This window comes from Ooceraea biroi, chromosome 11, assembly GCF_003672135.1.
Source record: "Ooceraea biroi isolate clonal line C1 chromosome 11, Obir_v5.4, whole genome shotgun sequence".
Classification (NCBI taxonomy): Eukaryota; Metazoa; Arthropoda; class Insecta; order Hymenoptera; family Formicidae; genus Ooceraea; species Ooceraea biroi.
The window spans coordinates 4,133,638-4,160,598 of NC_039516.1; positions in this window are offsets into that span (position 1 = coordinate 4,133,638).

The window sequence follows — 26,961 nt, forward strand, 5'->3', positions numbered from 1 at the left end:
GCGTGCGTACATATGTGCGTATCCGTTTACGGATCGTCAGAGCGCAGGGTCGCACGCACACGTGCACGCGGAAGAGCACAGCTGGTTAGAGCGGCGGCGAAAGCGAAAGAGTACATGAAAGAAACGTTAATTACCGCATTACTGGCCGGCCAGCCATAAAATGTACCACGGCTCGCGGCGTCGTCCTAAACGCACGCGCGTTGCAAGGCGAAAACGTGGAGTCCCGCGCCCGGCGAGGGTACGACGAGATAATACGTTCGTCCTGCTCAATAAGGAATTAAGCATAAACGAATTACGGTGGGACGGCTGCACCATCGTCAGCAGCATCCGCGGGGAGAATTGTCTCGTTTGTGTTACCTCGTGACGTTCCTGGATGCCTGTTCCTGTTTAAATTCCGGTTCCCGATTCCTCGGATGTCATCAATCCTATTGACATACCCGGGATACTCGTGGTATTCGTGACACGCGAATAAAACGCAGTTCAAAATTTAACGTCTCGAGAGAAAAATCGATCAAAGAGTAATAAATCAACTCGTATTCAAATGGAAAGAGAGATATTTAATATATTTAAAATTTTAGAAAAGATATAATTTTTGTAACTATGCCAATTCACATGTGCACAAAGCCGTGATATGCACAATGTTCTGGATATTAAATGTTTGATATTTGATAAACTGAGTTAATGGATTTATGAACTGGACCACGTACAATGTGCATGTTCGTCAATCGCATTGACCTCTTTCGCTAGATTCTGTTCAACATGCTTGCTCATTGTGCACCGTATTGTTTTCCCTCCTTTATGTGGGTATATTTTATTGTTCGCACCATCCGCAGGCATCGAGAATTGAGACGCGATAGAAACGAAAGCACTTTGCATTCACTGTCGTTGCCGCGCCTCGCGCACATAAAAAGCGTGTTCGATGGCCAATCGAAAGGCTGTCTGGTAAGGAGAAGTCTCGTAAAGTCTCTCTGTAGTAAAAAAAAAAAGAAAATCGCTCGTTCGCGTCCCGAGAGCGAGACTGGAAAACTGGCTGCTGATGAAAAAGACTCGAGACCTGGAGATGCATTCGCATTTTCCTTCGCCTATTTCGATGCACTCGCTTTTCCCCGCAACGAAGTTCTTCGTTCACGGGCGCGCGCGTATGTACGTACATGTGTAAGTTCCTCGAGCGAACACCGCGTTTTCCCGCGTTTATTTCCGCGCGTTAAGCGCACGAGTTCCGCGCTTGCGAATTCCGGCGGATCTTGTTGCGAGCTCCCATAAACGATTATGGTCCCGACCGACCGCGTACCGATCCGTGGTTTACTTACGGCATGAATTTGCTCTGCGTATCCGTTGCGTGCACGGCATCCGCGTACGTACGTACGGTCGGCTGTATTGCCACGAGTCTGCGTTTACCCTGCGAGTGGGCATCGCGTATTCTAGACGCGCGACGTAATGCACTTTCGCGATGCAACGTGGCCATTGCCGCGCGGCAAACGGCAGCACCCGAACTCTCGTGGCCGCGCCGAGGGAAACGTGCGATCGCAAAGAAGTGGGAGTGTCGTATCATAGGCGACCATCGAATAATGTCGAGATTACATGTCCGTGATGAAACGATTTCTCGAGAAGCAATAGGAGTCTGTGGACGCTGCGCATCTGCTTACGTTTATGCTCGTCGGAGTCGCAAGCGATTGGAAGTGGACTCTAGTTTAAAGCGATTTAAATTAATTCGCTAAATTAGCGAAGCTAGAACGTCAATATACTTCGCCACGAAGGATGGCATTCAATTGAATCTGCTCAGAGAGAAAATCGGCTTTGAATTGGTTGCATATTGAGAGGTACCACATTTATCCGACTTAATAATCTTGTCCATTATGGTTATAGTAGCTAAATAATAAAAGTTGTGTAAAATAATCAAATTTGTGTAAAGAACAAGTGTAAAAGAATGCATCAATCGTACAAGAAATTTGGAGAAACGGTGTTTCTCCAAAAGAATTCTTTCCAGTAGAATAAAATGAATATTGAGATGATACAACAAACTTACCTGAAGTACGTATTCGCTCGCAATAAAAAAAGGGAGCTGAGATCCAAGTCCGATATCTCGAGTGCTAATGTCAAGAGCTGTCTTCCACTTGGCTGATTCGCGCGGATAAATCCTAAACGCGCGTTTATAACGCGAGAGAGTAGGTCGCCGGCGGAGCACCGCGCTTGCTGGGCGTGGAGTCGACGCGCTCTTACAATGCTTGTAAGTAACGCCAGCATAAAACAGGTCGGCCGGGCTTTATTACCGCGCATTATAGCTCGTTTTACGTTTTCTCCCGTAGTCGAAAGTCAGCGATATCCGACAATGGCAGCGACGCTCCGGCATCCGGCCGGTAGCACGCAGACGCGGCCGTTATACCCGGTAGTTAGAGCAATACTTCAATCGCTAGCAATACCGGAAGGAAGGACGTTTTTACGGCGTCCAATGTATCGCGATATCGCCGCCGCCGCCTCCTCGTCTCCCCTGGGAAATTTGAAAAAAAATCCCAGCCCTTACGGTAGACGGTCTGAGAGCGGTAAAGGCAACGCGTACACGGCCATTCGTCTTTCTGGTCTGCCATCGCTTCCAGACCGACGAGCAGCGGCTCCATACCACGTGGATCGCTAAATTTCTCGGGGGAAGACAACGTGTGTTGTAGCGGGATCGTAGCTTGCGTTGTCGGGTGTCAGTGATACTGCACATCGACATGATACTGTGAATTCGCTACAAATGAACGCTACTAATAGATCTCTTTATATTTGTGTGAATTTTTGTTGCTTTGAGTTGCAGCATTAAATGAGTGTGCATACAAGTTTGCATTCGATGACAGATGCTTCGGTGCATTTCGTCTATTTCGGCAGCAGAGTACATTAGGACGATTGGTACATGGGCGCCGTTTATATACGCTATATACTACGTGCGAGCGCTCGTGAAATATAAACTTCCGGTAGAGAGCGAATGCAGCAGCCGTAGTAAAACCTAAAAGGCGAGACGGTACTACTGTGGTTTGCGGCGTTAATCGCCGAAAGGACAAAGCGAACGTACCGTCCTCTCGCACATGCAGAGATGTATATTTTAACAAGCAAGAAGTCAAGAGAGGAACAAGGCTCAGGAAGTGTGACGTTAAACTAAATTCGAACCTGACTCGTCGGCGTCGTTCCCCCACGGATGTTGACTGATGCCATGTGACAAAAGAGAATGCGTAAGTGCGTAAGTGGAAGAAACAATGGCGAAGATTCTACTTTGAACAAACAGACGCACGAACGAAATCCCGATGCAAAAGAGAAAACGTGCGGCATGCGCAATATAAATGAAACGTAATTAAGTAAAATATAAGATCAATAGCATAGGTAAGATATATTTGAATTAATTTCGCGAAACATATTTTAATCGTATTTTGAATAACGCAGCACACACATGTTAGTTTCATAAAGCGATACAACTTTTTAAAAAATGAGTAAATTGGAGAAGTTCTTGCAGCACCGCCATGAGCGTTAGAAGTCATATAAATGAATAAATGTGCAATATTAAATATCAGAAAAAATAATACATAACTATAAAGAGCAGAATGGTTTAGCATCGATATTAATGCTTGGAAGAATATTAAAGCCATAAGCGTTCTTTTTTAATTAAATTCTTACTTATATTTACTAACGCCTATGTTCTTACCTTTTTTCTCTCGATCACGCAGGAAGATTATACTGGCGAAAAATTCATTAATTAAAAAACAGAAATAATAAAACGCAACAATAACGCGTTCAAAGATTGCAATATTTTATATTAAAAACTCGAGACAATAAAGTAAAGATTTCTTGCGTCACAAAGCGATAGCAAGCAAAGGTATGCATGCATTTAATTAATCCAGAAAATTGCATCAAAAATGCGACCGTTACGTGGACACACGTATACATACCCATACATAAACACGCGTATATATGTCGCCAGAGAAGTTAATACCGTTCCCAATCGTACGTCACGTACACGATGGCGTTTAGCGGTTTTGCATTGTAGCCGTATCGCGCAAATAAACGTGATTACGTGCATACTTGAATATGTTACGGTAACCAAAATGGATAAATCAATTCCTATGTATACGCGTGAATGCGGCTGCAACAATGCAACAGTCACTAACACGAAACGGCGGATGACATTAGACCGGCGATTCCCAACTGTTTGCGCGCGGATTCTTATCAAACGTTTTACGTTTCGCGTGCGTTCGAGTCTCGCTACCGCACGATTTACTCGTTTAAGGGGGGAACCTGCTTTAGAACGTTGAAAATAAGGTATAATTTTATGAATTTTTTTGGAGAAACTATACAGCGGATCATTATAAAACTTTGATGCATTTATTAGTACATGTTTAAAGATAAAAAAAATTATTTTTTATTTGAATATATCGCCTGTAGAGGTCGTCCTGGAGGCATCTTAGTGCAGCCGGCATTGTAAATTGGCGAGCATTCTCCTGCCTCCAAATTTCATCCAAACTGAAAAATTGAAATATTTTCTCGTTATTTATGAATTCCCATCGTCGATGAACCTTTAATATTCATAAAAACATTAAGTTAAACAATTACTTTTGCATGAAAAAGTTCAACAACTTTGCCTAAAAATCGTACTTTTGTGTTCTAAGCTCCACCATTTTGGCACTTTTCAACTTTTTTCTTCTCTCTTTGGTTCATCGACGATGGGAATTCATAAATAACGAGAACACATTTCAATTTTTCAGTTTAGACGAAATTTGGAGGCAGGAGAATGCTCACCAATTTGCAATGCCGGCGACGCGGCTGCACTAAGATTTCTCCAGGACGACCTCTACAGGCGATATATTCAAATCAAAAAATAATTTTTTTTATCTTTAAACATGTACTAATAAATGCATCAAAGTTTTATAATGATCCGCTGTATAGTTTCTCCAAAAACAATTCGTAAAATATACCTTATTTTCAGCGTTCTAAAGCAGGCTCCCCCCTTAATCTATACTTTTTCAACGATGAGAGACATAAAAGTCCTCCTTCCCGTAATTAAGATAATTTCTGACGTTTACAGCGACTCGTTATCAAGCGCGCGGCATCGTGAGAGTAAATTGAGAGCCGCTGCTCTCGACAATCGTTGCTGACATTGTGCGTCACGCTTAACGGTCATTAAACTACGCACTCGTATTCTGCGTGCGTAAAAGATGAAAGACCACGGCGTATGTATGGCGTTTCGGGTTAGCGCGCGGAAGAAACTGTCGTTGTCTGAGCGCGTAATTCCGCGTAGGACGATTGCGTTTCATAGAAGCGGCAGTGCCAGGATTACCAGAGCGCTTTTAACGTTTCGCGTCAAGCGTGCACTCGTCACTCACGTATGAGCAGTTTGAAGAAGAGAAAAGCTGCGGAAGATCGAAGGGCGCACTCGCGCTTTGGAAATCGTTTGGAAAAGAGATTTCGTTTCCAATTAGTTTCAGCAAATCTAGAAAAGAGAGTTGGCAAATGAGAGAATAATTTGTTCGCAGTATCCTGCTTCATATTTTCGTCGTACTTGAAACGAGCACCTTCGATTTTGCACCTCCAGCTTTTGCCTTCTTTATGACGATCCGAGTATCGCGGCTGTCGGAACGACTACGATCATCGATCACGATCAATAAATTGACCATGATATTAACGATCCTGCTCATAGACTCGACAGTAGCGATTCGTTCACGAATTGTTAGGTTACGTGTGCGACGTGAACACCCATCGATGTAAATAACGCGAAGCGCATATTTATACACGAATTTGTTTGGCGGACGACGATCCGAGTAAGTATCGCGACCGTCAGAACTGCGATTTTCATCACGATCAAGTGATCGTAATATTGACGTACAATCATGTCATGGATCCATCCGACACTCCCGATCGCTCGCGAATTGTTAGGTTACGTGCGTGCGACGTGAACATCCAGCGACGTGAATATGCCGCGAATGACACGGTAGTACTTACTCTGGTAACTATTTAGATTAACGGAGCAACCTCGAATGACCTTGACCTTGACCTTGACATATGTTGTCACGGTCACCCCCCTGAGTGACCTTCAAAAGGTTTTAGCCGTCACTCATTGTTTATTAAAAAGTTATTAACAAAAGACGTTTCGAAAATATAGTAGTTATTTTGAATATTGAAAGACATAAACGACGAATATGAACGAAGGAAGGAAAGTGATTTAACCTAACCTAATCTAATCTAACCTGGTTAGGTTAGGTTAGGTTATATTTTCCGAAACTGGAGCCCGGACACGTATACGCTCGTTTTTCAGCCCGCTTCGCGGGAGGGCGGGGGGAAGGGGCTTCGCCTCTCCCCCTCCCGCCAGAATCCGTGCCGTGTACCAGGCGATCAAAATCTGTACGGTGAAATCTGTAACACCGGCTCCGGCGGGGGGGAGGGGCAAAGCCCCTCCCCCCCGCCCTCCCGCGAAGCGGGTTGAAAACGAGCGTATGTGTCCGGGGCTCGAGTTTCGGAAAATATAACCTAACCCAAACCTATTTCTGATTTAAAGGTAAAATTCCATCAAATATACTCTTTCGTAAACGTATATGATATTGTAAAATTATGCTCTATTCATTAAACTTTTTTGTTAATAACTTTTTAACAAACAACGAGCGACGGGTAAAACCTAGTGCGGGTTATTCGGGAAGGTGACTTTTGTAATACATGTCAAACTCAAGTCCTTGCTTCGCGTGGACAGTTGAAAATTCGTGCAAAATCATTAAACTTCTTTTGTTAATAACTTTTTAATAAACAATGAGCGACGGCTAAAATCTTTTGAAGATCACTCAGGAGGGTGACCTCTATATTATATGTCAAGGTCAAGGTCATCCGAGGTTGCTCCGTTAAACTAAATAATTACCCTTACTCTTAATATGGCGGACATAAGCACTCACCGTTTCGCGACAATTCCAAGCAGGCCAGATCGCATACCTCGATTAATCAACAGTGGCGAGTGTCGCCTGATGCTTTCTTTCGATGCTCCTCGATGCTCCGTTTGCTAAATAGCACTCGCGAGGCTCGTCGGATGAGCAAAATATCGCGAGGTACGCGCGCGAGGCGCACTTCGCGGCCGCGCAACGCCAATCGAAGCGGCAGCGAGGCGACGAACGCCGATTACGGATTTCGGCATCGATTACGGTCGCGCGGATCAGTTGATACTCAAAAACGGTCGCCCGTCATTAGATTCGGCACTCCCGACACTCGTCTGTACGCGGAACTCGCTTTTTCCGGACGAAAGAACGCGAAAGCGCGAAGCGATCACGGATCGACCACGTACCGGCGACGCTCGACGCAAAGTGATTGAGAAAATACGATCACGTGACCGTTTTCGTCAATACGCGAGTCAATACAAATCTTTCCGAGGACGGGACGATTTTGTAACTACGTATCGTATTTATATTAAGGGGGGAGCCTGCTTTAGAACGCTGAAAATAAGGTATATTTTACGAATTGTTTTTGGAGAAACTATACAGCGGATCATTATAAAACTTTTATGCATTTATTAGTACATGTTTAAAGATAAAAAAAATTATTTTTTGATTTGAATATATCGCCTGTAGAGGTCGTCCTGGAGAAATCTTAGTGCAGCCGCGTCACCGGCATTGCAAATTGGTGAGCATTCTCCTGCCTCCAAATTTCGTCTAAACTGAAAAATTGAAATATGTTCTCGTTATTTATGAATTCCCATCGTCGATGAACCAAAGAGAGAAGAAAAAAGTTGAAAAGTGCCAAAATAGTGGAGCTTAGAACACAAAAGTACGATTTTTAGGCAAAGTTTTTGAACTTTTTCATGCAAAATAATTGTTTAACTTAATGTTTTTATGAATATTAAAGGTTCATCGACGATGGGAATTCATAAATAACGAGAAAATATTTCAATTTTTCAGTTTGGATGAAATTTGGAGGCAGGAGAATGCTCGCCAATTTACAATGCCGGCTGCACTAAGATGCCTCCAGGACGACCTCTACAGGCGATATATTCAAATCAAAAAATAATATTTTTTATCTTTAAACATGTACTAATAAATGCATCAAAGTTTTATAATGATCCGCTGTATAGTTTCTCCAAAAAAATTCGTAAAATTATACCTTATTTTCAACGTTCTAAAGCAGGCTCCCCCTTTAATGTTGTGAAAGATAGAAGTTTACGTAGCAAACATTCAGCTAATATAGCTCGGTCTGTATCTGTTTTTGATGAATGCGTATAATTCGTGTTATTCAGACATCGTTCTTTATCCCTTTTTTAAACTTTAACGATTGGAAACTCAATAGATAGGAACTCTGTAATTCTCCCTGAGGATGAAATATTCTGCATTTTGACTTTACTTTCGCAAACAAAAGAGTTAAAAAAGAACACTAGCATCGGACGGTGTTTATATGTACCTACTCGCGGATGCTTTTTAGCTTCTTGCAGTTTTTTTAAATATATCTGAGCAAATGGATCCGCATCCATGTCCGTATCCAATATCAGCGCGTGGAGCGCCAGCAACGACGCGTAGCTATCGATAAAGACGCTCAGTACGTACGAGCGGTCATAAAGCACAGCGACGGCCACGCACGCGGTCGTTTATCGCTACTTTAAACGGGATATACTTGAGCTGTTTTAGCACTTAATTGCGCGAGGCGACAATCGTGCGCGATTGTCGGCCACCGTCATCGCCGGAAGAGACCCCGGGATAAACACGTGGGTGGAAGCAACGCGGTGCACTATCCCGTTCGACCGCTCGTAAAAGGAACGCTCGCAGCGGCGGACATTCGATAAACAACGCGCCGCCGCGCCACTAAACCGTACAAGTCACGACGGCGATGTTACGGTCGCCGTAAAGAATCGTTCGGAAGACGTAACGAGTACAAACGCGCTGCCGCGCGTATGATCCCGGCGTAACGGGGAACTTACCGGAAACCGGAGTTGAGTACGTAGATCGCGATACTCCAGCGTTATAACGATCATTCGAATGAAAACGTACGATCGATACCCACGGCGGCATTGATATTCACGGGACCATCATTTTCGCGGAAGTATCCGGGGCAGCCGGGGCTATCGGAGAGTAATAATCGTGAATAAGCACGCCCCTCTCGGCATGCACGCTGAAAATGACGTCGACCTCGAGGCAATTGACAACTTGAGAAGAAAAACCGATTACGCGTTCGTAAGTAGAAAGTGTTTAAGAAAAAACGCCAGTGGCCATCGTCTCTTTAAAAATTAAAAAAGCGTAGTCAATTTAGAATTTTACGTAATGCAAATATTACTCAATTATGCACGAAAACTCGTTCGTGTGGTGATTTGATTGTTGAACTCGATGCACCAGATATATAGGAATTTTAATATTTTTTTTGTACATGAGAAGTTGAAATTTGAATGTCACATAATTATTGGACTTGATCAATCATTACTGAGTCACGCTCAATGCGAACAATGAAATGCCCTATCATCGAGGAAAAATAGCTCGAGGGCCGTAATTGACACATTGTACAAATAGTAAATTATTCCAGCAGGTTTGCACGCACAAATGACGATAAAAGCCCATCGATGTTTAAACTACAGCGATTCGTTACTCGGTACAACGGACTCGCCAGGTTATGGAGCAATAATCATAAATAAATGACGCGACAGACAGTAAATATCAATGTCAGGTCGTAAAAAAATATCGCGGGAGGCGCGGAGGCGTGAAGTGAACGCGTATTATATGCACGTATCGCGGTGAAAAAGTGAGTTAGCGGCACGACCAGCGGAAATACACGCCGTAACGGGGGTACGCGCGTGATAACTTACACTCGATATAGTGATCCGCGGACGGATAATCGATAGCATCAAATATACGACAGTCCACAGCATGCAGCACGTAACTTTCGCAAAAATGACGATGAGAGAAGTACGAATGCAGAGAAAAAGAGAACACGATAAATAGAACAAATTATTTTCTTTGCGTCTAAAACAACGAAAGAAAGTCATGAAACAGATTCAACGGCAGGGAGGTAGGGAGAGGCGGAAGAAATACATCCTTAACACGCCACGCCATACTCGAATAATTTAAATATCGCGCAGCACAGCGGAAAGTTTTCTGTTTATTTTGAGAAGCGTGCGGAAATACATCATTCCCACAACGCCGCGCCGGGGATATAACTTTCCGTTGCAGCGGGCGGTATTGAAAGCGGCGGAAGTTTAAGAATCGAAATTGCTCAGGTAAACGATAAAAACGCGTTCTTCCGCGAAGCACGAATACATTTCCCGTACAATGAGTCCAAACTTCGCGCTGCGGACGGTGCAAGGAGCGTTACATCGCCCCCATGCAAATTGTACATTTAACCCTGCTGTTGTAATATATTGGGTTGGCCAAAAAGTAATTGCGTTTTTTTCCAATAGATGAACATACATGTCTTGAAATGTAACTAACTTCATTCTAAACCGCAAATTCATTATGTAGGTTAACAACTCACAGTTCAAGCTTGTTTTAGAAAAAGAAAGTACACGATTTCGTTAACAATTGTTTGTTTGCCGTCGATTTCAAAATGGAAAATCAAAAAGAACATTTTCCTCATATTTTGTTTTATTACTTCCGAAAAGGGAAAAACCCTGTGCAAGCTCATAAAAAGTTATCTGATGTATATGGCGAAGATGCTTTAAAACTGTGGCAGTGTAAAAATTGGTTTACTAAATTTCGATCTGGAGATTTTAATGTGAAAGATGCACCACGCTCAGGAAGGCCAATCGAAATTAATGATGACAAAATAAAGGCACTGATCGATTCGAATCGGCGTTTAACGACACGAGAGATTGCTGAGAATCTTAACATATCGAAATCGAGTGTTGAAAACCATTTAAAACGACTTGGATACATTAGTAAGCTCGATATTTGGGTACCACATGAGCTCAAAGAAATTCATCTCACTAAGCGTATTGACATCTGCGATTCTCTTTTGAAACGTGAGGAAAATGATCGATTTTTGAAACGTATGATAACAGGCGACGAAAAATCGATCGTCTACAACAACGTCAAACGAAAAAGATCGTGATGAACCTGCTCGAAGCACTTGAAAAGCAGATATTCACCAAAGAAAGATTATGCTGTCAGTCTGGTGGGACTGTGTATTTTGAGCTGCTTGCAAGGAATCAAACCATTAATTCAGACGTATACTGTCGTCAACTGGATAAATTAAATGATGCCATCAAACAGAAACGTCGAGAATTGGTGAATCGCAAAGGTGTTGTGTTTCACCATGATAACGCTAGACCACGTACAAGTTTGGTCACTCGTGAAAAATTCTTGCAGCTTGGATGGGATGTGTTACCATGATGTTACCACATCCACCATATTCGCCAGACCTGGCACCATCAGATTACCATTTGTTTCGTTCTTTGCAAAACGCCTTGAACGGTAAAACCTTTACTGCTGATGAGGATATCAAATCGTTCTTGGAATTGTTTTTTGCTGAAAAAGATAAGAACTTTTTGAGCGCGGAGTCATGAAGTTGCCTGAAAAATGGCAAAAGATAATCAAACAAAATGGACAATATATTGTTTAATAAAGTTTTTGTTTCCCATGAAAAATTCGCCTTTTATTTATATAAAAAAAACGCAATTACTTTTTGGCCAACCCAATATTTCGCCAACTATCTCCGGCTTCCCGGCATTATGGACTTACGTTCCAAATTACGGATTCGCGCGCCCGCACTTGCGTGTATAATACTCGCGCTTATCGCGTACGTTTCCTCGGCGACAGTTCCGGGACGGCCGCGGCCGTACGTTTTACCAGAGGGGGCCCCGAAAGACCATTGTGCCCCAGGCCCCACATTATCTTCGGGCCGAGAATGTGCTGCCCATGGAAGTGGAGTTAATGACGACCCCGGAGATACATTGGTCATGACGACACGTGGTGGGCCACGTCGGACGTATGGGCTATTAATAAAAGTGCTTAATCGCTCGGCGGATCCAACGATAGCCGGCGATTAGTCGGGTAAACTAGGTAATTCTCGGTGGACAACCGACAAAGAGTCCATCCGTTAAGCAGACTCGCGGCGGATAAACGGCTTCCGCTCGCTTATCACCCCGGCCGTCTTCTTCCCGCCGCGCGACTCGGCTTACCTAATGTGCGGCGGATATATATGTGTACAGAACTGCACCGCAGACTTTTTGCTGGACGACGAAATTTATCGCGGCGGAGTATATTAAATGGCGAAACTCCAACTCCAACACCACGAACGCCGCGCGATTCATCCGCCGGCCTCGTGATGCATGCCGCCGGCGCGGCCTGCAGTTTATGTAAGCGACCGCGGCCACCGTTGCCACCGCCCAGAAGATAATTTCATTTCCGATATCAAATCTGATAGAATGAGGAGAAAGAGGAGAACGAAGGAAGAAGAAATTGCTCGAGCAAAAAATAACACGCGCAAAATGGCCACGCGCAGAGTGAGTTACACGCCAAACGGACGACGAAACGCGCCGTAACTGCGAAAAGCGAGCTCGACGAGTAAATACGTTTACCGAGCGAAAGCCAGACGATCCATTGATTGCGCGATTATTTGTCGTAATTGACTGCGGGAAGTGCTCCCCGGCAGGTGATGTAAGCTTAGAACTTACGGGGTCCTAAGAGAACCGGCAACAAAAAGGAACCTCAAGGGGCGAGACGTGTACATCCTTTTTAATTAAAATTGAACAAAGAACAAGAAGGGACAAAGCTGAAAGGGGATTCGAAAGGAAGTTATTATTGCGGTACACGGAGAGAGGGGAACCAGAGGGAGAAAAGGGAGGAATTTTAATAAGGATTAGCATGTATTGACGGGCGCTTAGGATGCTAAAGTAGATTCGCGCATGGGTAAGCAATGGGGTGTTTCTTAGATTGCCGCTCGTGTCTATCAGAAAAGATCGAGAGTTGACGATCGGCAAGCACCGATCACGGAGGATGATATTTCTGGAAGTGGCATGCTAGCGGAGCAGCGGGAGCGATTCTCGGGAAATCCCATATACGGAGCGTGTTCTATGGAGTCATTCGGCTCCGAGGCCCGGGAATACCTAAGCCCCGCACGTACGTGCGATCGCGCACGTGTGTGCGCCGACGAGCCCAAATGAGGCACTCCGGAACACGTGGAGCCGGCGGGCCGGTTACGGCGACGCTTTTACGTTCGTGCATTCTCGGCAATAATGCGCGCCGGGAATGGCGGTCACACACCAGAAGCGATCATCGCTCTCTCGATTTTTCACCGTTCGCGGAACGCGTTTCCCGCCGCTCCGATTATCGCCACATCTCCAAATACCGCGTGCGTACGAGCATGTGAAAGTTCCAACGCCTGGCTTGCCGCTCACGCCAGCTGCGTGACTCGTTCGTTTTTCTCCCATTTTCATTTCTCCGCTTCTTTTTTCCTAGCAGATCGGGCTAATAATTGTCGCAAATTAGAACGGAACGATCGACGCTTTGTTAACGGGCGATTGCAGATTGCGGAACGAGCGCGGCATTGCAATGCGCGACGCGCGCGTGCTGAATTCCAAAAATATTACAGCAACATAAAATGCGCAACATAAACGGACTTTATTGTTGCTCGCGTATGCAGCGTATGCTTTTTTCTCTATCTCGGATTCTCAATTCTCGAATTTTGTTACATCGTACTGTCGCGTGCGACATGAATGCTAACGAGGGATTGTTGCCGCGTAGCCACCTGCGAAATCCTAAACTCCTCATTTAATCATCCCTCGCTATGTAACTTTATAAACTACTTGGTCATGACGATACAACACCGTTAAGCTAATGTAAATACGTTTGGAATTACGACACGCGTTTGCGTACACCGGACGCGTGTAAATCCTCGCGAAAAATCGCCATTTCCAGCGCAACATGACTCCACCTGCAATTTTCCTCCAGCTTCCTGGCGAGCAGTTTTTTTCCTCCCGTTGTTATATCGCGCGGGATGAAAAGTTAAAAAAATATTTGCGAGAGCCCGAAAGCCGGAGAAATTCCGGCCGTAGATAGTTACAAAATCCTCCACAATAATTTCAGACTTAAGAAAGTTAAACAGGATCTACATCGGCTCGAAAGCGTTCTCCAGGTAGATACGTAGGGACGCGGAGGAACTTGCGCGCAAGAAACGAGATCTAAGTACTCTTAAGAACCGTGCCGGTGTTTACCTTGCCGCAACGAGCACCTGCAAAAATATCGGGAATATCGCAGGCGAGTATTGTTCGCCGATCCCGTCACGATAGACGCGGTATCGGTCTTTCATCGAGATTCACAAGTGGACCGAATTACTAATCGGCTTAGACGCCATTGGCGGAATACGCGTCCCGCTGAATGTAATGGCATATCTGTGGCGTATTTTTTCTACCGTACGTTGCGTGGGTGCATTGCAATTTGCTCGGAATCACGTACAGCGTCGCGCAAAAGTACCGACGCGATGCAGGAAAAGAGCACGTATCAGAAAAATTAACGTAAAACTGTATATGATAAAGAGGAATAAATGGAATAAATGAAAAAAAGGAATAAATGTTTACTGTGATACGTTTTGCGTTTTATTCACACATTCTGATAATTAAAATTTAATACTTTACATACATATATACGTTTCTTTTCTTGTCACATTATACACATCCGTTAATTTCTTTTACATAAAAAAGTAAATAACAGATTTACTATTAAGAGAAAGATGATGAAATTGCACGGCATTTTACCACATATTTGATAACTGCATCGCGCAGAAGTTTTTCCATAACGCTGTACACATTTATTTTGATCGTTTTTTAGGATCGCCGCAAGCTTGTACGGGAATCCGTAAATAAAATACTCACGATAGCCGATATTGCGTGCGCTTTTAAATATACCTGTCCCGGAAGAACGGAGTGTAATCTGAGAACGGATTGGATAAGCGAATGAACGTAAGATGATAACATTTAACTACCAAAGAGAAAAAAAGGGAAGAAGCAGAAAGCGTCGAACAAAGGGAAAGTTGTTAAAGCGTTCTATCGGTTCGTAAACTGCATTCTTGTGCGTGTACAATGGTTTATTATCTCCGCTTTGCTCCTCTTAATACCGGCAATATCAGTAGTCGCACGGTAATTACTCCCTGCTCGCAACTCACGTCAAAAGTTGCAGATAACACGATTTAGAATAGCACGGTCTTCCGGGCTGCGTTCTATTCGCACGAATTATCTAGCAAATACCCGGGGTGGCCTTAAACGCCGGCTCTCTGGAAATCAACCTGATTGTTATTAAATTTTCGTGTGCTCGCTAACGCAATATCTACGATATCTGTATTAGAAGGGTAGGTGGTGAGAGCAGGATAGGAAAAGAGAGAGGGTGGATATAGAATAGGTAGACAGAGTGAGAGAGAGGGAGGGAGGCTAAAGCGGCCAGGTGGGTAATATTGCCGACTTGTTCATACAGTTACGAACACATGGCGCTGTTAATCACATCGAATTACAACACATGCGAGCAGCGCATTTTGAGATATGCGAATCTAGTTAGTTCACCGCTGGTGTTAATGCACGGCACGGAAGTGGGGAAATTGGGATACATCGTTGGACGCGAATTGAACGTTGTGTACTCTATCGTTTATGAGGGAGAGTATTGCGTTTCGCCTCCGCGCCGCAATATCGCAAAAATGGCGATGAACGACCGTGGCCGTCAGTTTTCGGATATTTCGGGCGACGACGGTGCGTTATTTCCGCCGAAAATTTTACTAAAAGATGGCAGCAATGCATATCCGCGGTCGGAGTTAATTTTTTGCGGATCTGGTGGAGTGCCGTGTCAGCGATTTTATGTTTCTTTATTGTCAAACTGATGAAAGGTGACTGTGAAAATTGCAATTTGCAGTAAGCGATCATTCTGCATAACTTATTAATAGTGCATATATGTATATGTATGTATACGTGACGTAATCATTCGCGCGCGCGTTTGTAACAATTATCTGTATTTTTTCAAGCCATTCCGTAATTGCACAAAATATATGGATAACGCAAAAAGCTTTTTCTAAGTGTATTCATGCATACACATGCGTACATAATATACATGCAGAAACACGCGTATTCTCTTGTGAATATCGTATCATATCACGCCATACATATACATATATTAACCATTTTGGTACCGCATAGTCAGAACGTGAAGTACTTACAGCTGGTTACAGCTGCGCCAATCCGCTGGCGTGTCAATAGCACCCAACGGAATTTAGTGGATGCCACATTTCACACTGTCATATAACGATGTACTGTAGTGCTGAATGCTCCAAATTACTGTAAATCGAGTTTCATTTACGTTTATTGGTAGCGCTAAGCGATTTGAACTAAAATTTCGAACGTGCGTAGAAAAAAAGGCGAGTATCTGCTGTTTGCGACAACGTTCACAGACGGATGAAATTATTGTTACAGATCTTATAAATGATCTGAAATGGCTAAATACGTTAATCCAGAAATTCATCGTACAGAAATTCTGACAGGTTTATCTCTCCGAAATATTTCTCTGGAATAGAAAGGCTTACGTTTCCAAGAAAGGCTTAAGTTGGGATTAAAGGGTTCGCCGGCGCACATCTTGTCACCCCGTTTACGCGAGTACAGTCGTCCGAACGATTAAAGGCGCAGTCGTAGACATTGGTGCATTCTCTCCCGATGTTCGCTGCTCCCAGAGAATAAAACACTCGCTACCTGACCCGGTTATCTTCATCGGCTCGACGCGCGGACGACGGGACTCACGGAAACGGAACGCGTGTACATCCCTTGAGCCCTCAATGCACTCCCAGGATTAATCAGATGAGATCTAATCGTTGATCCGCTCGGGCGATATTTGTGCTACGTAAGGAGAATGTCGCCGGCAGAATTGAAAGGGGTGGTTAATAGACGGCAGGCGTAACGACGAGAAAAAAAAAGAGAAAAAGAAGAGAGAGAGAGAGACAGAGAAGAGAAAGATAGAGTAGAAGGGTGGGATTAGGGCTTAGCTCGCCGACGTTGTCGCGTCGCGCAGGGTACGGGGGACGAGGGTACGTCTCAAGATTTCCTCAGCTTGTTTAAAAGGCCGTGGGACTGAATCGCTATTGTGCGCGATGGGCTGCATACGTGCACGCGCAAACACACGCGCGTGCAGTAGTGCGTGGCCCCGAGGAAAACACAAAAACCGCGCCGCCACGTAGGTAGATCTCGTCGCGGACCCCTTTGGCAGAAGAATGCCGGAGATAAAATCGCGCAACCCCTGCAGCCTGGCGCAGCCCTTCGCTAAGGGGTGGCGCGGTTCTCTCATTGTACGTTAGGATGGCTGTGCAAGCGTGTTGCGCGCGCGCACACACGCATTCCGTGCCGCCATGACGACCGAAAGCCAAGGCACCGACACCAAGACGCCAGCACCAATAAATACATGTGCGACTCCCTTGGTATCCGGAACTGTCTTCGGGTCTTTTCTCTTCCCGCTTGTCGTTCCCATTTCCTACCCTTTCTCTGCCCCTTCAATCCCCCGTGACCCCACTAACCCTCCCACTCTCATCTGGTTCATCTTCCTGAGTCTCTCCCATTTTGCTCGCGCGAGTTAGTTTCTCGCTATTTTTGAAGCTTATCCCATACGGAAAGTATGTGACAGTTTGGTTAGAACGAGTATGGGAGAGGGGAGAGGTAAGGGAGCCATCCGATTCTTCGTGGCCTGCTGACACAGCCGACGCGTTCCTTCGCGCCATTGTGCGCGACACCCGCGTGGAGTTTTGAAAGTTTAATAGAGTTGTACTCGGCGACGAGGGAACGTCGATGGATATGACGATCACGACCACGTCTCGCTGTAGAATCTCAAAAGTGGAGAGGGATGAAGGATAGTTTAAAGAAATTGATAGTTTCTCATTGAGCAGCTCACGAATTTTCTCATTTTTCGTATGACGATTCTTGCGAAGAAATCTCCAGCGTATTTTCTTGGAAAACAATTATTAATTTCAAATAGGACCTCGGAGTTAAATACGTCGCTTTGTTCTTTCTACAAAACTGTCGCGGTATCGAGACTCGCAGAAATATTACGCAATTTCAGAAACTAAATACAAGTTTTTGTAATTTCATCAAAGTCTCCTCGCAGTAGCAATGCACATGAAATGCATTTAAACGAACATGTTAACACGATCACATCCATGTAATCAGTTCTCATAGGAGTTCTCTTGCATTTTCATTATCAAGAATAAATGGCTAACGTCAATCACGTGCAGATCTCATAACTGTAGAGCAGACTGAATTTTACGAAGTAATTTATTATAATGAAACTTTACTCGGTCGCATTTACCTTGAAGCTGTACGTAACAATTTACCTGGTTAGAACGGTGTAGATTTTGCCCTACGCACAACAGTGACATAATTACGGCAACAATACCATTCGAGACGTTATAATTGAAAGTGAGGAAAGTTAAGATAGGATAAGCTTTAATATGAAAAATTAATTGACTACATTCTCTGAGAAATTACTTTTTCCTGTCTGCGGCTCATCGCAATTTTTCTAATTGTCGCACGAATATTCCGCAAATTACATCGCGTGTTAATTTATATTTCTCGTCTGTCCTTTTGTGTCTTCTCATTTAAACTGTGATTCGAATTTTCTCGTACACGCATGATTACTGTTTTCTTGCTCGTCTCTACATTTGAATTTTACGAAACGTAAAATCCGCAATTTATGCATCTAACACCGAAAATATGCATTAACGTGGGCTGAGAATCGAATGACCATGTTCGGTGCTAAATGCGCGTGCTGTCAATACAGTTTTTACAGCGCGATGAAGAATATATTGACCATACGCGTATTTTTTTCCACCGCGTTGCACGTATCTTTAACAATTCCAGATTTATACGATGCCTCGAAAAAAGTTAGTTGCAGCTCTCTGCGCAAACTTTTACTCGCGCAAAACGCATCGAGCGGCATATAAAAAAAAATATTGCATCCCGGAAATATTCGTGTTTTTCATGAAAAATATGTCCGCGAAACGAGAAAAAAATATTTTTTTCGAAGGCGCCTGCTCATTCTCATTCCTGTTCCCATGGTGTTCGCCATCCTGTGCTGTCGCAATAACGTCCAATCGCGCGAGAGATCCCGATGATCGCGGCATAAACTTATCCGCGAGATAGTCCTAACGGGCGTGGGCGGATGAAGTTCGTCTCTCGAAGGAGAGACGCGATCGAGAATAACAGCGATGCTGTACCCGCAGCCTCCTCCACGTACGCGCACCCCGCGACGCCGGTTCCGAACTTTTCGGCCAGCTCGACAGAAACTTTTTTATCCACTTCGGCGGTTGACAGACTTAAATTTCTTTTTTTCCTTCCTTTCTTTACGAGCGTGATCGTCGGGCTATCGTAAAAGTTGCCGGGACGTCGAACTTCCGGCGCGGCGATGGAAGGAGCCGCTTCGGGGCACCGCCGCGTCTACGGCCATCATCGCGGCGTAAATAATTCCTGGCCCCTGCAAGTGCACGGGGGACAAATCAGTGGATACCAGCCGCGCGCGGGCCCCCGCCGGCCCTCTTCCAGCCCGTATTATCCGCGGATACGAGACGACGGCGGTAAGAGGATCTGAATAATGCATGAAGTGCGTTTCATTTTTCTATACCACCCGGCCGGTACAAAGTTCCTCGTCCCCGGGGACCCAAAACAAGCTGCAATCTCCGGCAGTCGATGCTTTGTAATCCCCGTGATTTATGGTGCGAGATTTCGGCCGAAGGACCGAACCGCGACGGTGGCTGTGGACGAACACGAGGGTAGGGCGAAGGAGAGAACCGGACGGATATCGCGGGCGATAAGAATCGGATCCCCGGCACACCGCAGAGCGTCCCGTTGTCGCATAATCGTACCGTTGTATCTGTTGCACGGCAGCAACGTCTCGTCGCCGATTAGTATCGAAAGTCTCTGCGACGCTCCCTTAATGTCGCCGGAGAACCGGATGGACTCCGGATGGCCGCACGACTCCGCCTCGGCGTTTCCAGTCCGGGATGGGTAAATCCTCTTTGGGAGAAACAGCGAAACGAATTACGGTGCCGGCCGTAATAATACGGTTACAGATAAACGCTTTCAAGTTAAGCGCATTTAGAATTACGTGACTGCTCGGCCCGGCTCAAGAGGGTGGGTTTGTGTACGTATGCACCAGCGGAGCGCATGTACGCGCGCGCGCATGAGCGTTGTGAAATATTGCGTGCGAGAGGATGCGGGCATAATTTCGCGGCGTGTTAACAGGCGGCATCCGCGCGTCTTTCTTCCTAGGCTCGCTTTCGATTTAGCGTTTCGTTAGTCAAGGGGGTTACCGGGAGGGGTCACGACGCGACTCCGTGACGAAAACCTATATCTCGGGATTAATGACGCAAACGAAAGAAAAGACGCGCCGATTTCGATTTCACCTCCCTCGCGATTCGACACGTACGCTGGTTGCTTGTGCTACCATAACTGTGGCGAATGCGCAAGGATTATTCATACCGGTGTATTGCACGTGCACATATGTACGTAAGAAACGAATGAAACACATGCTAAGTAATGTTTATCGAAGATTTTCCCAGCTCAATTGTCAATTACAATATTTTGTGTATTTATATACTTGTTACGTATTTTCTGTCGGTCGTTGTTAAGATTCTAAAGAGATTATTTCCAATTTCGCTAGTAAAGTGAAGAGAAGGTGTACGTTCCACGATCTGCCTGAAAGAATGTAGTATGAATCCACTGAGAAAAATAAAACTTTGTTGATCGTCCTGCAAAGTACAGCGATTGCTGCTACTCGCAACTTTTTATGGAAATTTCAGGCAGTTGCGCGTTACCGCCGACGATAAAGGGACGCTAAAATAAAGGGACGGTGAAAAATAAATCTGTGCGTATATATTGACCAGTAAATATTCCTGCGTATCAGTTTTATGTACGCGTCGTACATGCGCGACATTTTCCGAGGGATAACGGCCGGTGACAATGAATGCCGCGACGAAAGGGAAGGCCAGCCGGTCATCGGCTAATTGTAAGTCGTAATAATTCCAAATTGCAATAACGCGCGCGCTTCCAATTACACGGTTCCCCCATCTGGCGCGCCGCACGCGAGTGCAGCGAATTGAAATTACGACGATGACGTTAATTCGGCGTTTAATAAAAGGAAAGTTTCGCTTTAATCCATCCGCGATGAAGGCCACTTTGTACAGAGTAAAGTAAAGCCGACAGTAATAAACGGATTAGAGAGTATTCGCATAATGGCGGTGGATAAACGGCGGCAATTAAGTGCATGCCGGTGGAAGCCATTAAAAACGTATTATTAGAAAAGTGATATAAATGCGTGACGTCGTCGTCGATGTGAGAAGGAAGTGCTTCGTGTTTTACAATATTTATTTCATTTGCGCGTCGCGAGCTAATTAACGCTGAGCTCTGCAACTAAAACGAACAAGATAAGAAACGCTGCAGCTCGGATTTTTATAATAATCGCGATATCATTGTCGTGTGATTGCATCCGCCGCGGACACTGACAATGTGTTAATCTACTTTAACGACGACTACATAAACGCGATAACAAATCCGACAAAATGATGTCATATGACGACTGAAAAGGTTGAAAACTCAGGGAAAATCAACTTCAGACTAGCGTCGCGGTCGTTCAGCGTAAATAGATGAAACGTTTAATGAATAACATCGTTCGTCACGCGAAGGGATCGTTATATTAACGAAAGACGTGCGACCGATGGAAAGATCTGGTCTGCCAATTAATACAGCTAATATTTCTTCAAATATCAAATCTCCCGAGACGAGGCGACTTTCTTCGCGTATCGGGAAAAAGTTGAAGATCTTTCACTAACAGTTTGACAGTGAAAGATCACTCCAGTTCGAACGTGTATCGCCGTAACGAAGAAATGAAGACGTAATAAGAGGATCACGAGAGGATCACGTCATTCTACGCCCAGCTTTCGTTTTTTTCGTCGCTCGATCTTTACTTTTTATCTCTCCGTCGAGTAATAAATTTGGCAACAAATTGCGAGAACACAGCTTGGCCTCGGAGGGTCTTCCAACATCGGTGGGATGAGACGGGGAGGCGCAGCATTGCCGCGCTTTAACTGGCTCGTAACCCGGACTTCAGCCTCACCACGATTAATGGGCGAACCCGCGCAGGTGACGGCATTAATAGCGGTAAGTGTTCCAAACTTGCTCGATTTTTGTAATTAAATCCCGACGAGCGATACGTAATGCGAAATGCTCGATACATTAATTTCAGCGAGCGTTTCTCGCGCGTGCGAGTGAGCGAGCGCACGTAGCGAGTCATGAAATTCCCTGACACATATTCGCGTTTGATTTCGACCCTTTCGGTCGCACGCCGCGTCAAGGGACGCGCAGACAAACGGCGATATTAATCATGCGCAACGCATGAACGTTTTGAGGCCGAAATACCAAAACGATACGCTCGCGAGGCAGCGACGAGGCAAAAACTGCGGAAAATATCAATCGGCTAGGGATTTCGATTTTCAATTCCGAACGGATCAAGGAAGATTTAATTGAATATGCGCCAGGGTTGTGCAGAGAATTGCGGTCAACATATAAAAATATCTGAGCTGTAACTGAAATAGGTGGACAAAATGTACAGCCATATTCCTTGACCAATCTGGAAACGGTTTTTTTTTTACGAAAATATTGGAGCACCAACAATTTTCGAGTTACATATAAAGAACAGTGAAAAACTATTTTTAAAAGAAGTACATCTCGACTATGTGAGTAGATGTTGAATCAATTAGATATTTCATAAATAAACATGTAACGCTAGAAATAAGAAAGATTGCTAATGAAAACAGACAAGTCTACCAAAGAAAGATTGTCATCAGTTTTATATTGATCTCGAAGAAAGCTAAATAATCTTTCAGCGAATTAAGAATAGTTTAATACGTATCATTGCATAAATTATATCTGAATTACTTAACGAGTGACAATATTAAATAAATCATAAAGCACAGACAATCTGTCTCCTCGATCGTTACTGCCATTATTACGATAATCATCTCGAATTCTGCAAAAGTAATACTCAGATATACTTGGATGTGACTGAAAGCTGTACATCGACCTGCACTTCGAGAGGCTCGATATCAAATTAAATTAAATGCATTTATCCGGAATTCTCGGGGACGAGCGCGCGCGGTCGCCCAGTTGGCAGACATTAATCATCACCACTGTCAAAGTAAACAATGAAACGTGCGGGCGGGATGCAGTCGCGTCGCTAATTACAACGTAAAACGATATCTGAAAGGAACAATGGGGCGAGAGTGGTACGACGGACAAAGTTTATTGCAATTCGATGCACCGACCGCTAACGTACGCGCGCGATTCGCCGCGAATCATGATTGCGCACACGGAATTGCCGTGATGGTGAATCTTGGTTTTAACGTTATTTACGATAAATTGATTGCCGGTAATTTAATAAACTCAACGTCAATTAGACGGTGATTCGGCTCACGACAATAAGGGGCTTAATTTCGAAATAGCCATAAAAACGTTACCGCCATATCCGCCGAATACGGTTTCGGATTAATCCGGAAATGCGCGCGTGCACGCGACGGGAAAAATGCATCGCGATCACGATTTACTCGCGAATCGCGCAATCGTGTAATTCGGCTGCAAAATCCCGCCGCGGATTAATTCGGCAGCGTAATTAATTTCTCTACCACATAAAATGCGACTTTATCCCGATTCTCTCCTGCCGATCGACATTACCGATCTGCCCATCAAGCACGTCTCATTATACCTATATATTTATCGCCAATTCGGTATAACGTTGCGCGGCGCTTCCATTTTCTTGGCGTCTTACGTAATTGCCGGAACGCAATATCCATGAAGATTGGATTCCCGGCGTGTGAAAGAAACGAGCGCGAGCGAGGGATCGATTGGAGCACAAGACAGTTCGACAAAATGGAGTATCCTTATAATCGGCGGTACTCCGCTTAATCGCTTAATCAATAAAATCGCCGTTCGTATTTTTATTCCGGACGCCAGCGTGGCTCTTTAGAAGTAAATCCCGCTTGGGGGATAGACTTCCGAGCTCTCTGTCGGAGATCGAAGCCGCTTACGTCAAGCAAATATGGATCCTATGCGTTCGTGGCTAATAAATCTCGTTCGTTAAATATATAATCGTATTAGATATTTAAATATAAATAAGCAGGTAGTGTCGAAATTGGTGTCGAGACTATGCATGCGTCTTCAACCGCAAATAAGTATTTCGAGTCTAATCTGTTACTCGAGAATCGATCGTGAATCCATGAAACTGCAAAAACTTATCCACTCACAACTAAGAAATTTTGTTGGCAGACAGTTACCACAACTCTTGTTTATGATCTCGCGTGTTACGCGGAGGGAGAAATTATATAAAGTTGAGAAGTCGAGCCAGTAGAACGGAGATCGTGCGCGAGTTCTCATGTCTCCCTCGTTTCCTCTCTTTCTTTTTTTCCTCCTTTTCCTCTTGCGCATTGCTTCATCAAAACTCACGGATTTGGAGCTTGGTAATCTCGAACTAAAACAACATTTAGATGTACTTTAATTAAAATGACACCCTTATCGTAGCCAGAAATAATCAAGAAGCCGAACAGAACAGAGACTAAAAAGTTTTATCTTTTAATAGGCTCTTCAAAGTCAATCGTACAGCGATGCTCTTCTCGCGCAAGCGTCGCGACGCGATACGCCGGTACCGGGGCGGCGCCTCGTCAGCAATTAGCCTAGAGTAATTAATAAATCGGGAAGCGGAAAGAGGGAGGCAGAGAAAGAGGGAGCGCGGACTCGTCACCCGCGCAATTTTCTCGTTAGCCGCCAGGAGGAGGAAGGAACGAGGAGTTACGACGGAGTTAAGGGGCTGGAGATCGATCGGCGATTACGATCGCGATCTGCCGAAGATAGCCCGTCGGCGGCGGCATTACGAGCACACGTTTTGCGGCTTTACGAGCGCGGGCACTTTGTCATCGGCCGCACGGCATTGACGTTTCACGAAACAAGCTCGTAATAATTTATAAGGAAGCCACGGAGCGATGCGCATCGCAATCATCTATGAAAGGAAGGTGAGACGGAGAGGGAAAGAGCGAGAGAGCGGCAGAAACGTTTACCAATAGCATGTTTCACGGGGCGGTAATGACACCATGAATATGTATATACGCACCGGGGTGGATGAGAGACGTAGAGAGCGAAACAGAGAGTGGCTTGCCGCACGGCTCCGTATACGGGGTGTTCTCGTTCACGTTGGCGCGCCGAAGGGAGGCAAATGAGAAGGATCATCCGACGTCGGTAATAGTAACGACGAAAATGATGGGAGTACCGAGGGAATACGCCTGGCGCCGTCGGTTTTCCCTCACCGTGGAGGAAAACCTCCGGTGCGGAATACCGTAACGTCGTGAAATCCGCGGTTTAATAAGCGCGTCATTAATCTCGCTTCGTCACCGTAAAGTCGGGTAATCGTCGCGATCCTCGCAGCATACGCCGCGCGGAAACTCGTTCGTTCCGCGCGATCCTCGCGTTTCCGCTTCTGGCCTCTCCCGGCCTCTCCCCGAGTCGCTGCGATCGATTAACGCGCGCGCGTCCGACGAAACGGGACACCGTTTGTATGAGAGAACGGCGGCAGCGCCGGATCAAGAGCGGGCACCGTTCAAGACCTCGGCGGACCGAAGGACCCGAGCGGGGCACCGACGAGGAAATGGGCGTGCCCTTTCTACACTGTAAAACAAACAAGACCCGTTAATGATGCGAGCCGCTAGTTAGGCGGGATCAACGCGGCCTTCCTCCCCGCGCTTCTCCCTCTTGTCCACCTCTCCTCCAGCTTTGCATAGGAATTCGTTTCACGTCATTCACGTAGCATTCTTAATACACCGCCGCGGGCGCGGGGTGGATTTCGTCGAGGCTGCCGTCGTCGACGTACCGCCATCCGCAGCCGCCTCCTTCGGACCCGGCACTCTCATTTGTTGCGGGATAGGGTTTCGAAACTAGACTAGCAAACTAATCGTCTCGTCAGAAATAGCTGGCTGTCGCGGCCGCCCCGCCGTCGTCGCGTTATCAGACCGCAATCCACGTGAATCGTGCCGAAAGCCCGGAGCGCATACTGCGATGATTGAAATTCTGATAGCGCCGATTAGGACGTTTGTACGACTGTCTGTTGTGAATTATAGGGACTGCCGCGAACGCCACGAGCGACAGCGCGCAATATTCAGCATAAATTAGTATGAATTAGCACGGATACAGTCGCAGGGTGATATTACTCGATGCGTAAAACTCTCGAGAGTCAACCTGATTGTCGTAAGACGGCAAGAATCGCGATGATTGGGAGATGAACCTCCCTTTTCCGAGATAAATTTCTTTCGAATGTAAACTTGTTCGAAATCAGTCGCGACAACTGGTTTCTTCTAACAGCAAAGCCTAGTTTTGAAAACAGACATCTATGACAATCGAGGATTTTTTTAATGTTGGACAAAGAGCAATTTTGGCTGTTAATTAACAATGTAATAGTTCTTTTCAACCACTGTTTTGTGCACTTTTGCTCGCTTTTATGGACGTCGCCAGCCACTCTGGTATTCATCGGGGCGATGACGTGCAACACATTGCACGTACAACAAAGCGTGTAAAACGACGAAGTGGATCAATGGGCATTAGCGTGGCAGCGGTTAACAATTCTGAAATAATGGAAACTACAGTGACGCCAAAATAACAGAAACGGGAATAACGACAAGTCGAGTATTACGTGCTCTGCTTGTTACATCGAAACGCAGTGCGGCAAGCTAATCGTCTTATTTGTAACGTTCGAGCAAGGTGGTCGCGTACCCTCAAGCGCCGATAGGGAACTGCAGTTTCCTGTAAAATCCCCGCTGAGCGTGGCACGATTTTCCGATCGTCGACGCGATGGCGGCGACATGGTCGATAAAGATTTTTGCGGTGTCTCGACGAGGAAACGTAATTACCAGCGCGATGCGGCGAGCGGAATGAGAAGGCGCATATTGTTGTTCAATATGTAAAGTGGACTAGGTTCGAAACGAGCGGGAATCAAGTCTCGTTTGTTA